At 37.1% G+C, this 13,440-nt stretch overlaps 1 protein-coding gene across 1 annotated transcript in view; it reads left to right on the top strand.

Annotated features, from left to right (window-relative positions):
- Positions 1 to 1,449: 1,449 nt before the first annotated feature.
- LOC136839550 (follistatin) overlaps positions 1,450 to 13,440 on the top strand; it is a 323,829-nt gene continuing 311,838 nt past the window's right edge. Inside the window, exon 1 of the mRNA XM_067105784.1 lies at positions 1,450 to 1,691. The gene's annotated coding sequence lies outside the window, so the exon portion shown is untranslated. The remainder of the gene's footprint in view (positions 1,692 to 13,440) is intronic.

The following is a 13,440-nucleotide window of genomic DNA, read 5'->3' as shown; positions in this document are numbered from 1 at the left end:
CTTTGTTTTTCCATTATCCTCATTAAACCAAATACTCATAGTCCCTGATTAAAATAATAATAATTATGCATGTTTATGTATCCCAAGGAAAGGAGATGCCCTCTAAATGGCACAGAAATATTGCTGTATGACACCATTCGTAAATTTTGTTCTTTCCTCTACAACACAGTAAAGTAATTGACATAACCTTTCTATTTTGTGTTGTCTGGATCGTCAGATGTCTAGTGACATGGAATCTACAGACCCACGGAAATATTAATGCAAAAAGCAGAGAAAAATGAAGTCATTCAGTCAGGATGCTTCAAATGTGCATGGTCCCGTATGCATGAGGTTTGCTTGAGAGCGAGTGTGGTTACGAAGGGACGATTGAATGCTTTCTAAAATGCTTGAAAGAATTGGAAATTAAAAAAAAAATTGATCATGTCTGGTACCATGAACTGATGCAGAGCAATTGATGGGATGGTGTCATGTCAATTACTACGACTGTGTAATTGACTGTGGACTATGGTCTCTGCACGAAGACAAAAGGAAAGAAGTATTCTGTGAGACTGAATCTTTACCTAATCACTTTAGAAAAGCGAGGAACGAGGTTTTACCAGGTGGTATGTATGTAAAAGGCAGGTGAAAGCAAAACCTGTCAGGATTTGAAAATTTCAGAGTGACAAAGGAATATTGGAGAGGTTCTCAGTTAAATACGTAGCATATGATTTATATACAAAAGTGAGGGAGAAATAATTTGATAAGAAAAGGCATGTGTCTCTGGTTATGTTACACACAAGGAAGTTTCTTTGAATGAAATCCCCGAAGTTCTACAAAAGCCAATACTTTTGCTAAGCCATACTGTTGCTAAAAAAAATCTCCAGAGATGGGAAGTCCATTTCAAAGAGAAATGGAATAAGTTTACATAAAAATTAGTAAACATTAAAATTCCTTTTTTTTTTCTAAGAAATTCAATCCAAGTCTTACTTTATTTCGTCCTGTATCTCAAACCATTAAATCTGCCCACAGAGATCATTGTTGTACTGTAGGCTTAAACATTTTGAAAGTTTATTCCAAGGCTGCTGCCTACCTTGCCCAGTCTTGCCCTTTTAACGGGCAGAGAATTTTAAGAACTCACAATTAAATTCCACTTCCTATTTCACAACTGTGAAGGCATTATATCTGCACTTAGCACTCATTTTCTTAAATACTTCTTACTTTGCACATTTTCTTTAACGGAGTGTGATCAAAAGGTGGTCTACATGCAAACGCCGCAAAAATTTGACAGCCACTTTTCCAAGGACTTTCAGAAGCTTAAGGTGTTGACTAGCCCAGGGAACATCCAGTTTCGTCGAACAAACGCATTTTCAATATCACTAAATCATGACTCGGTTTTAGCTGAATGACATTACCAGAGAAAACGTATTATGAAAGGACAACTACTTTTACGCTTTTGTTTAGCCTACATTCAGTCAAGGCCTGAGCGCCGAGTTTGCAACGTGTGTTTGATTCTGCTGCAGGAAACAATGGTAGTGCAGCGGACAACTGAAGCGGAAACATCCTCAATAGAGAAAATACGAGGGAATGAAGTCTTATGGGACTCCGGACATTCATCGTATTAAAAAAAAATGCTGAAGAAACGTACGTAGCCTACTGATGTAGCCCGAGAGCTATAACGGCAGCAATTCCAGGGATAGCTGGAACTGAGACAGGTGGGTCTTTGTGTATAATTATACTACTGTAGTCACTGAACCGAATTACAATATTTTGGGACCTAGTTTCGTCCTTACTAGGACTGACCATGTGAATTGGTTGATGGTTCTTCCACAGCTTGTTCGATGAAACAGGTGACTGTACCGGGTAATAGGTGTCGTGAGCAGCTCATTGCTCTGCCTCTAGTTGATAGTTTTGCGTCGACCTACTGTATACTCACGTGGAGCGTGTCTTGGATATATTTTTATGAATATTTCCTTTCTTTAAAGGACTCTTCTCTCCTACTTGATTCGTAAAACCAGTTATAATATTTCTCGCTAGTCAAAGATTCTTTTCAGCTTTTCTTAGTCTTTCCACAGCAAACCACCCGTGATATAATTGACAACGTTCCTCAAGAGAATATTATTATAACTCCTGAATAACTGATATTACCAAAATTGATCAGATAAAGACTCAAACAGATACCCTTTTAAGAGGACAGACATTCTAGTCTTTTTAATTGGTAAGCACCACGAACGAAATCGGTCTAACGATGCTTACCACGACAACATCACCCTCTCAGGTGTAGTCCGTAACACGAGTATCTTGTTCCTAATGGCTATCGTACGCAAGACTTGAACAAATAAAACGCCTCCTTTTTACGACGACATTGAAGATGTGGACGATAACATCCGAAACATTCTAATGGCCAGTTGGAAGCCAATAAAGTTTTCTCGTTAACATTTCAGTCCCTTACGGAAGACCACGAAATCATTCATTTCCGCGGTCGATACGTAACAGGGCATTTTTCCTCATTTAGCTTCAGTTTGTCCACTCAGTCTGTTTTGATAATGTTAATTGGTATAATGAATTAGAGAATTAAGAGATAGAACTTAGGTTTATTCATTTATCTCTACCCAGGAGGTTATCATAGTCGGTTTGTAAGCAAGATTACGTAAAGTGCTAAGGTAGGGTAGTGACTAGCAGTAAGTGAATAGATTGTGTGAGGTGTAAGAGTGTATTTCTGGGAGAAGGAACCTTTTTGGGGAGTGAATTGATTAGCACTGGCAGAGATTTTCGGTCTCTGAATAATCTTGGTTTAGTCTCTCTCTCTCTCTCTCTCTCTCTCTCTCTCTCTCTCTCTCTCTCTCTCTCTCTCTCTCTCTCTCGTTATCACAGACATGATTCGGTGAAGAAAAGTTAAAAGGTAATGAAACTACAAGACTGTAGAATTGAAAACCTAAAAGGAAACGGGAAACTGAAAATTATATTAAAAATAAGAGAGAGAGAGAGAGAGAGAGAGAGAGAGAGAGAGAGAGAGAGAGAGAGAGAGAGAGAGAGAGAGAGAGAGAGATTTCTTTACCATTTCGATAAGGCAGTGGCTATAAAATAAAAAACTTATAAAAAAGGAGATACGAAATTTAAAGAAAACATGAAAACAATGGATAATAAAATAACACAAAATCATACAAAATATTAGAATATAATATCAAATATTATTATTCCTCATACACTGTCCATCCATATATTTTTCTCTCTGTGCATAACGAAGATGTTCTGCAGGTAATGAACTTCAAGTTTATTCTTGCCGTCATCCAACCCGGGCTTGATCCTTGGTTACGAGAGGGTACCTAATGTCCCTGGACCTGGAGTCGGGACTTGTTATCTCGATGCTCCTTTACATTGCCAGCAAGGATAATGAGTGATGATATTGATGGTAGTAATTATTTTTACTACCATTAATATCAGCATTATTCCTTCGTAATAATGCTGCACTATTACTTTATAATTTCTGTTAATGCAATTATCACCTGTTTATTAATGATAATATTGCGACGCCAAGTTATCATAAAGCATTTTATTTTTCATAAAAGGTGAAATTCGGGCCAAGGAGAGAAAGCTTTATTGATAGGCTACTGAAATGTAGTGATAATCTTTAAATGATGCTGATCATATAAGATTATGACTATTTATGCAGAGGCGTATCAGTAAGAGCGTTCGGAGACGCAAACCTCCGCCAAGACTGAACAATCCAATGCCACACCCGTCAAAATGTTCTTTCTCTGCAGAAGTTACATATCCATCTTTCTAAAAATCTAATCACTTTTTGTCCTTCTTTGGTCGAATGTTTCCTAAAACTCAGCAGATACCTATTTTGCGTAATTCTGCAAACAAATAAACAAACCAAACCTCCTTGATGGAGGTAATAATAATAATAAAAAAAAAAACATATCGCAGATGTAGGGTCATTTATATCAAGTCGGTTCGTAAACGATAGAATATTTCAGCGAGGGTTGGCACGTCAAGTATTTTTCTTCTTTTTGTAAGAAGGTTGGAATTTGATGCGTCCGACTGGCTAACCTTTCATTTTGCAATCACCCAGAGTTATCTTGGCTTCTTTGCAGAGGTCTTTGTAATAGTTGTCAAGGAGAATGTTTCTTTTATTATTCAAATAGTCAACATTTCCATAACAAAGTCCTTCGGCTTTCGTTTTCCCGCTTTATTTTACCAGGCGCGTTAGGAGAAAGTTCATCAGGGTACCTGAGTTGTAAATATACATTTTTAGTGTTTACTGTATTCTTTTTGATTTTTCGTAGAGGTGGCCTTACGGAAGAAATGGAGCTTTATCCTTTGTTTCAGGTCAAACTTTTGGGTTTTGACTTTGTAAGGATTTTACTAAGAGTTGTTTAGCTGACTTGTCTTCATAAAAACTGAGACCTCATTACGAATTTCTTTGACGTAGAGGGTGCTGGCTGGCCTAAGTTTAAAGTCACTTCAGTGCTACTAAACACGAGTGAAGTGAGGCTTCTCCGCTTAACAACTTTAAGAGAAACAACTAATGCATTTTAATGTAGTGAACATAGGCCTCGTGAGGCAAAATAGTTTTACAAGGTTCTAATAAAACGCAGCTAGATAAATAACTAATGGATTCTGTTGTGAAGATGCGTAATCTGAAGGAAATAAGTAATGTTTCTCAGCTACCATTCGCTGATGCGAAGGAAACTCATTTATTTTAAATCTCTTAATAAAATGTCTGAAGCACATTTTATTGCAGAACCAACCCAGACAGAGAGACATCCTCTCAGCTGAATAAAAAAAAGAAATAATACACGAAAAAGGTTTAACCCAAGAGGATATTTTTTCCGCATGATGTAAAGACGCCTACATAATTGTCAAGAAGTTGACGTATTTGCAGAGAAGCGTATATAATCGCCCACTTGCCGGTCCAGCGGCCGGGCACTCCTGGAGGGTCTTGCCTTCTTCATTACCTTCCACTTGAAGGGATTAGAGCTTATCAGATCTTTAGGTGACACCACGGCCAGTTTATCATTGTTATCCGCCATCTGAGTATAGGCAGTGTACCTTCTACCTTTCGTCACCAGGTGATATTATCGGAGAACCTGTTATTACGCTCATAAATCCATCCGCGAAGTCATTTTCTGTGAATTAGGAAGCTATAAAGGGGCTCCCAAATTGACCGTCAGCATCTCGGTGTGTGTGCGCGAGTGTGTGAGCGTGGCGGGAAGCGCACACTGTCCGGAGACTGGCTCTTTCTGAATACGGTTCGAGATCACCATATCTGCTCCTCGTTCTTTTTACGCGCCTGACAGTTTCGGGTTCGATAGGCTATTAAAATCGGAGTGAAATATGCCTAGCAACAATGGAGTCTTAATTGAAAGATAATGCGTAATCTCAGAGAGGGTCGCGAAAGCATACGTAGACAAATAGGAATTTCCACTTTCGAAGCGCAGTGGATGGGAACTAATTAGTTTCTTCTCGATTTTTTTGTCTAACTTTTTTTTAACCTCGGCCAAGGAGATTATGTTTTTGTTCGGTATGTTTTTATGCTTGTCTGTCTTTGTTCGCAAGATTAAGCCGAAAGTTATGTCTGGAGTTTCACGAAAATTTTGTGGGCAACAGATGATAAAATTTTGGGAGGCATGGGAATGAAACTTTTTGAGGAAAAAGGACCCTTGTCTCAAATGTTTCATTCCGTAGGGGGTTAGTGCCGTTAGTGCACCTCACGCGGTGCACTGTAGGCATTACTTTGGATTCTTTGCAGCGTCCCTTCGGGCCCTAGGGGCAACACCTTTCATTCCTTCTACTGTGCCTCCATTCATATTTTCTTTCTTCCATCTTAGTGCAACTGCGAAGTATTCCTCCTGTTACACCTTTAGAACCTTTTCACTTCCAATTTCCCTTTCGGCGCTGAATGACCTCATAGGTCCCAGCTTGGCCTTTGGCTTAAATTTTATATTCCTTCCTTCCTCCTCAAATGTTCCAGACTCAGGAAATCGAAAAAGTACACACCATTACCGTAGAATTTTTTGTGGACAACCAAATTTAATATAATCACACTTTCAGTGTAAATTATTATGACTGGAGGATTCGTTTCCTCTTAAATTGTAAGATTTCGTTTGGATCCCGACACCTAATGATTTCTGGTTGATAAAGACAGTTCTCAGAGAGAAATGATGTTTGGTGCAGTATGCACTCTCTGAATTTTCATTTTTTTGCAACTATTAAATTTGCACTCCTAGTCAAAAGGATATATATAGTATATATATATATATATATATATATATATATATATATATATATATATATATATATATATATATATATATATATATATATATATATATATATATATATATTATATATATACATACATATTTCTGACTCATATCAGGATCGAACCCCAGTTTCTCAGAGGAAAGGCCAGGGAGCTACCAATTGATCATGTGGGGGTTAATTGGGAGCGCCCTGGCCTCTCATTTGAGAGGCTGGGGTTCGATCCTGATGTGATTCAGAAATTTATTTCCGTGAAGCACGTGCTCATGTGTCCATTAGTTCCATATATATATATATATTTATATATATATATATATATATATATATATATATTTATATATATATATATATTTATATATATATATATATATATATATATATATATATATATATATATATATATATATATATATATGTATTATAAAATATAAATTATATATATATATATATATATATATATATATAATATATATATATTATAAAATATAAATTATATATATATATAAATATATAATATTATATATATATATATATATATATATATATATATATATATATATATTTTACGTGTACAAAGAAATTAATGGACCGTAAATAACAGACGTAGATATCTAGGCCCAGCTTGATATAAAAAAAAATTATATCTAAACATAAATCATATTCCACTTTTCCCATCGTCCTTCAAGAGTCACCTCGGCAAGAATATTGAGAGAAAAAAAAAAACTTGTGCAAATTACCCTCTATAGGGGGAACCGTTTTGAAACAAGCCGGAGATGCAAGTTCAGAAAAGCTCATTTACCGCAAATGCAAAAGTTTCTCTGGCGTATCATATTAGATTGCTTTCAGCCGGATTTATTTACTTTCTTTGATGCTCCAGTTCCGGTTCATCTCACGCCAATGTTTATCTGAGTTATCTAACAGTTCTCCTACTTTTTTCTTCCTCTTTCCTTCGTTTTGGCGATTTGACTTTAGTCTTTCTTCGCCGTTTTTATTATGGCGCATTTTAATGACAAATGCTGCTGTCACCGGTGCGTCAACAGGCTTTATTTCCTTAAATACTTTTTTTTTTTAGTTTTATTGTTTGTTTTTCCCCGAGATGTTTGCAATCGCAGGTACCTGTTGTAAAACAGAATCAGGGCCAAGCTGTATTTTAGCGAATTCAGAAGATATTTTCAAGTAATATTGAATCTTCAGCACAATATTTCTCGCCTGTAAATGAATTCAGAAGGTATTCTCAAGTAACATTAAATCTTGAGCTAACTCTTGAGCACAATATTTCTCGCCTGCAAATGAACTACAACTATGTTTTCTTATTTCAGTTGTAACTAACCTTGAATCAAGATAGCATTAACCTTTACAATACGCAGAGAGTGATCTACAGAAGGTGCCTTAGTGGTAATCAACATTGTTCCGAGCTACATGTGGTGCGGTAATGCTGTATTGAAGATTTAGTGCGCCATACACGTTATCCGTTCAGCATCTCGTAATTTACACGAGTAGACTGCTCGAATGATGAACGATTTGGCATCCAAGAAGAGCCTTGTTCTATTAAAAGTGTTTTGTAGGTTCAAAAACTCCAGAATGGGTGCTTATGGAGTCGTAATGGGATCATGTCAAGATTAGCGAACCCACTCGCAGCAGGTTTCGCTGTTCTTTGCAAGAAGATTATTGGGTTCGTTATACTTTACATGGGAATAATCAGGTTCACTGTTCTAGACGTGAACACTTCGGTATCAGACATTTGATCCCCCAGGGGCTTGTACTAAACAAGGCGAAATACATTTGACCTCCCAAGCGGCTAGTACTAAACACGGCGAAACAGTGTAGGTGAATCACTGTTTCGCCGTATTTAGTGCTAGCCCTATGTGGAATTGGAGTTCGGACCGGAAAGGGTTGGTCATTCTTTACATGGGGATCACTGGGTTCGCTGTTCTTGACATGGAGATGTTGGGTTCGCTAATCTGGACATGATCCTCGTAATGCTATTGACTTTGGTCTAAGGAAAGTACTGACAGTGGTTTTTAGAAAACGATTGCCCCAGAAATAAACATATGAATAAAAAGGAGTCGCGATTTAAATGGTAAAAGCTGGCCGGTGTTAAGCAAAGACTTTTCGGAGGCATTTACTATTTTTCTTACATAAAGAAAAAGAAAGAAAGAATGAGAGACAAACAAAACTCCGAGTCAAAAGCTTTTTGGTCAGTTTTAACGGAATATGAATTAAGGAGGAAGTGTAGCCATATTAAAAAAAATACCATGAGTATATACTTTTCATCAATTCATAGAGACACGACTGGCTACCTTCATGTTAAACGGTTTTGATAATTAGGATAAACATATATCACAACGACTAAGGTCTTCGGCCAGGAATAGTAGAAGAGAAAAAATATTTATAACCTAATTAAACGTACCTTTTGTAATTGCTCGTCAAGGCACAGTGAAGTTAGAAGAGAAACTAAGATGGAAGATGATTATTTTTTATACTTTCTCGCTTCCCTTCATTAAATACCACAGGGAAGTGAATTTTTTAGTTAACTGTTTTATTGTCAAAGTAACATGAGAGGAGCATTTCTAAAGGTTGTGATTTATCAGTAAAGGATTAATCGAAGGCCATCGTAAACGAAAGGCAAACTAATATTTTAAAATATGCAGTGACTATGTCGTATAATTGGTCTGTTCCACAACAGGATTCGTGCCGGGGAAGACGTAGGCTGGAAAGGAAGATTAATCCAGAAATAACCGGGTTGCCGTAGCTGCGTTATGCAACGTTTTCCCCTAAAATCGACGCACTTATTGTAGAAAGGAATTCTCCTTCGACATTGTCGCAATTGCATAATACACACGAGAACGGACTTGAGCAAAATATTAATTTCATCCTCGACCAACTAGAGAAATGAGCGCCCCGAAGTGACCAAATTAAAGCACCACGCCTATCTTAGCCATTCCGCTGAGGTCTAGCACCAAGCTCAACTATGGAAGGAGGGGTAAGAGTGTTTTTTAAAGTGCATGAGCAAAATATTAATTTCATCCCCCACCAACTAGTGAAATGAGACTCCCAAATTGACCAAATCAACGAACCACGCCTTATCTACACCATTCTGCTTAGGCCTATCACCGAACTCGACTGTGAAAGGAAGGGTAAGAGTGTTTTTAAAAGTGTCTTTGAGCAAAATAATTTCATTCTCAATTGGCCAGTGAAATGAGCCTCCCAGACTGAAAAATCAACGTACCACGCCTTATCTTCACCATTCCGCTTAGGCCTAACACCAAACTCGACTATGAAAGGAGGGGTGAGTGTTTTTTTTTTTTTTATGCCTCGTAACACAAGAAGAAAGTGCCCGGTGAATGGTGGCTGGTCGGAGGCACTTGAAGAGCAGCGCCAGCCATGATTTTTAATCAGGCTGGTCAGCTGCTGGAATTTCTTTCACGAATCTCTACGTATTTTTTTCGGCAAAAAAAGAGCTGAAAAATGTATAATTAAACGCGTCCTTCAAAACTACAAGCTTTTCTCGCCTTTGTAATTTAGGAGCAAATATGATGAGCGATCATTTCATTATGGTCCCCTCAGTGGTTGGTTGATTTTCGAAAGTTGGCTGTATGTCAGCACGGGCCCTTGCTTTACGGCGGTGCGTAAAAGGTGTTAATTGGTATGAGAGGCCTGATGAGGCCCTCTGGACTCATCAGGAGAACCGAGACCTTAAGTGCTTCCAATTTCTGGTGCTTACTATGATTATATGCCTACTTGAGAGGAATTTCACTCTTCTAGGTTTTACTCCTCCAGAATGTTTGCATCTCTCGCTTCTACGCTGTTTGCAGTTTTATTATTATTATTATTATTATTATTATTATTATTATTATTATTATTATTATTATTATTATTATTATTATTATTACAACAGTTTAACCAGAGCACTGAGCTGGTTAACGGCTCTCATAGGGTTGGCATACAGTTATACTGACATACAATCGCATAAAAACATGTATTGCACAGTATACTGATATGCAATACATGTATTTATGCAAACGTACATGTGCGTGTTGATACACACGTGGGTATTTATTTTGCATGAATTATCATAAACATTTAAATTAAAACACACACACACGCTCACACAAGCACAATGTTAAATATATGTATATATATATATATATATATATATATATATATATATATATATATATATATATATATATATATATATATGTGTGTGTGTGTGTGTGTGTGTGTGTGTGTGTGTATGTGTTTTGTATTTTTTTCTGTGGTTTGGTTTAAAATGTTTGAAGATGTAGACATTCATGAACAAAAGTCAATATATCAGTAACTTCTGAATGAACGCATATATGAAAAAATTCCTGTAATTGAAAAATTTTACTCTCAACCGTTACTTAACGTGATTCGATATTTTTATGCAAAGGCGCAATACTCTATCTCTTGGTTGGTTGGCCACAGTTCGGAAATCCACACTAGGACTCCGCCGCCTTTCCACACCTTACCACACTTACGGGTCGCCTAAGGGCAAGGTCTCGTGCTGGCATAAGCTAGCTGTATCTGAACCAGCCACCATCTGGATGCTTATGGAAGACTGGTGAATAGCGTTATGTTCCCACGATTAGGGTCGTTCATAAACAAGACAATTAGTGATCAAATGAAACTCATTTTATATTCACTGAGCAGCTTCAGAGTCCTACGATTCCCTAAAAGATGGCATAGGACACACGAATCTGATGACCTCTCTTCCCAAAAAATCAGATTCCAGTTTATTCCAATTTATTTTGATTGATATATGATATTTTCAGATGACAATTACTGGCGTAAAGAGATGATGCGCAGGATGGCAGAAATAATCCACGGTCTAGAAAGGACTTTTTTCTATCTGGCTTAGAGCAGTCCACGGTCTAGACCTTGAGTTATCAAAACAAATCCTCTTAAATGTCTTAAAGAAAATTAATTTATTTCAAACGAACTGTAACCATTCCATTATTAGAAAAACTGTTGAATAAGATAATTTTTCATTCTAATTCTGATTCAGGAGATTTGGGCATTGTCATTAATTTTCTCTACAACTCAAAAAACAAAACGCTGTTGGAATGCGGAAGTAGAGGAAAGGCCGGTGTTCTTTAAGAGATATCTTACATTAGCCGTGCCTTAGCTAAGCCCAGTTCCAGGCCTCAATTTCGCTGTTCGTTTCCGGGCTGTGACAGAGAGATGGAAGGAAGATTGATGGTATGCAGTGGGAATTTATTTATATATTTTTTTGATTCCGAAATTAAGGATCCTCTTTAGTTTCAGCCTGGATTATTGTTGTGACCGTCATTAACCTTATCGATATGAATGTTCATCGTTAATCTTACATACAAACACACACATACACATTTATATATATATATATATATATATATATATATATATATATATATATATATATATATATATATACACACACACACACACACACACACACACACACACACACACACGCGAGGTATGTCTATTGAATAACCCGAGTGTGATTCCACCTAGTAAACAAAGCAGTCAGAACCGGTCATAACTGGATGCGTGGTGACTTTGAACATGTCTGAACCTGCATGACAAGCAGCAACACTATGAAGTTCAGTTGATTGTGAGTCGCCATTTAGTTTGGTTGTGTTTTCTGTGGTGGACCTAAAAAATGCTGCAAAGTTTAAAAGTTGAACAACGTGTCAATTTGAAATTTTTAGTAAAATTGCACAAAACACCAACAGAATGTTTCCAAATGCTTACTACAGCCTATGGGAATGATTGCCTGTCTCGTGCGCATGTTTGAGTGGAGCAGAATACTCGGCGAGGGACGTGGGATTGTCAAAGATGATGAACGCCCTGGACGACCTTGCACTTCAAGAACCGAAGCAAATAGGAAAAATCAGTCAGATTGTTCGAAAAGACCGCCGACTCAGTGTTCGAACGATAGCTGAATCTGTGAACATTGACAAAGACACCCTCCATATTCGCCCTATTTAGCACCGTGCGACTTTTATCATTTCCCAAAAGTTAAGTCAGTGCTTAGGGTAAAGGGACACGTTTTGGGTCAGTTGATGGTGTAAAGAACAAAACGGCTAATGTGTTGAAACAGCTGACAGAGATTGATTTCCTGCATGCCTTCGTCCAATGGAAAAGAAGACTGCAACAATGTGTTAGCGCAAATGGGAAGTATATTGAAGGGGACGAGCATTAAATTTGTAATATGCATATAAATAAAGGTGAGTTATTTAATCAGTCTCGTTATTGAATAGACACACCTCGTATATATACATTATATATATGTGTGTGTATGTACGTATGTATGTATATATACATATATATATACATATATATATTATATATATATAATATATATATGACAAAGAAGAAAATTCAGATAAATACAAGCTGAAATTTCGTTTCGTCAAAAGTTAGGAAAGAAATGAACAACTGTTTTAACGTCATCGTCTCACGTTCGTTTTTGTACTTTTACCGATTTATCACAGAGGTTCAACATAAAGAAGCACCTGAGGATTTCTTCAGTAATTGATAAGATTACTGAAATTCGGTACCTTTTTGAAGTGGCCACTGTTTACGATGAAACTTGTCGATGTAGATTTCCAGTCAGCTTCAAAGACACCATGGTTTATGAACTAACTTCAAGCCAGCATTTATGGCATTTTTGTAGACACCAAGTTAAAACTGTTATGGTATAGTGATCTAACGTTAAGACATGTCAATATCAGTTTTACGGATATGAAGATTGACAGGTCAAGCACGAACGTAAATTGCGTGATTAGAGCATAAATCGACTATAAGGTGAACGTAGTCATGTGCAGATCGCATTGCTAAAGTTTTCAAATATTCGTCCAAACAATAATGTTGCTATAGGTATATGTAGGCCTATAGGGAACACCGTTCTCATGTTTAGAATGTCTCGTCATATGATTTACCTCTTCAAATAGGTTGCATCAGCATTTGTAGTTTATATATAAAATCGTTAAATATATATTATATATATGTGTGTGCGTGCGCGCACGTGCATGTGTCAGAGAGAGAGAGAGAGAGAGAGAGAGAGAGAGAGAGAGACTTGAGTACTGCGAAGAGACAGGCCTCTTGATGAAGAAAGATCCAAAACCTGTCCTTTTGTGAGCGTGCGTATCTGAACACGAACTTCGTCTTCTCTTCCAGTTCTTC

The sequence above is a fragment of the Macrobrachium rosenbergii genome, chromosome 6, assembly GCF_040412425.1.
Source record: "Macrobrachium rosenbergii isolate ZJJX-2024 chromosome 6, ASM4041242v1, whole genome shotgun sequence".
NCBI classification, from domain to species: Eukaryota; Metazoa; Arthropoda; class Malacostraca; order Decapoda; family Palaemonidae; genus Macrobrachium; species Macrobrachium rosenbergii.
This window is presented reverse-complemented; position numbering and strand designations above follow the sequence as displayed.